We start from the raw sequence: 1,108 nt of genomic DNA on the forward strand, positions 1-1,108 counted from the left end.
TAGTGGCATTAGAAGAAGTTTCAGTTTAAAAAATGTGGCTCTCAAAAAGAAATTTCAATCGTTGTCCTGTTGATATTTGGCTCCGTTGACTAATGAGTTTGCCAACCACTGGCTTAGACCAATCATATCCAAACTTCAGCAAGCACTAGAGAAACCCAGGGAGCTGGCTAAGTTGGGCTCTACACAGTGTTTCTGGTTCAGGAGGGCTCAGAATGGGCCTGGGACTCTGCATTTCTGACAAGCTCACGGTGATGCTGATGGTCTGGGGTCCACCCTTCAAGACTACTTTATACTCTGTCCAGTACCAGTTTTTGCCCTTGTGGACACACAGCGGACACGGACGATGGGGATATTTCAGAGAGAACTTGGGAAACTTGGCTACAGCCAGCTCCCTTACTCCTGAGGGGCTCAGTTTCCCCACAGAAACAGTAAGTGACTTGATACTTGGGACTTGCAAACAAATTCTTGAAGTGCCAGGTTGCCAGTGAAGATGAGTGAGGCCGCCTGGAGAGCCCAGGCTGAGACTTCGCTCATGCCCACCGGTGCCACATCTGGGTGAGGCCTGGGGTTGCCCAGTAGGTCTCATTGCCGCCTTTCTGTGAGTGAAGAAACGTCTCGATGAAGGGAGATAGTGAGTTCAAGGTCACTCAGCGAGTGAGCGAGAGAGCCCACATTCCGATTTAAGGGCTTTCACCTTCAAATCTAAGTTTGTTCCCCTATACAGTGTTGTCTCCGAGCACGTCTCCCCTCCAGGTCACGGATGGGGCATTTATAAAGGGTTTGTGAGCTGGGGAAAGCTGAAGAGGATGCTTTTTTTTTTCTTTTCTTTTTTTTTTTTTCTCATTGCCACTCTGAGGCAGAGCCACAGGCACAGGGCAGGCTCAGATGAAGGATGGCCTGAGTTTGCTAAATGTTTTGTTATGCTCCACCAGGTGTCCCACAACTCCACCCCCCACTGCTCCCTATCACCTAGGTGTCTTGCAAGGAGCTCATCAAGCCTAAACTGGAAGGAGAAACACAGCCTCCTGTCTGAGTCACAGGATGACAACAACCGAGATAAATTAGTGCCAGGCTTGCATGAGCTTGGGCTTCTGCTAATGAAGCAAGA

Source organism: Pipistrellus kuhlii, unplaced genomic scaffold (assembly GCF_014108245.1).
Source record: "Pipistrellus kuhlii isolate mPipKuh1 unplaced genomic scaffold, mPipKuh1.p scaffold_m20_p_11, whole genome shotgun sequence".
Classification (NCBI taxonomy): Eukaryota; Metazoa; Chordata; class Mammalia; order Chiroptera; family Vespertilionidae; genus Pipistrellus; species Pipistrellus kuhlii.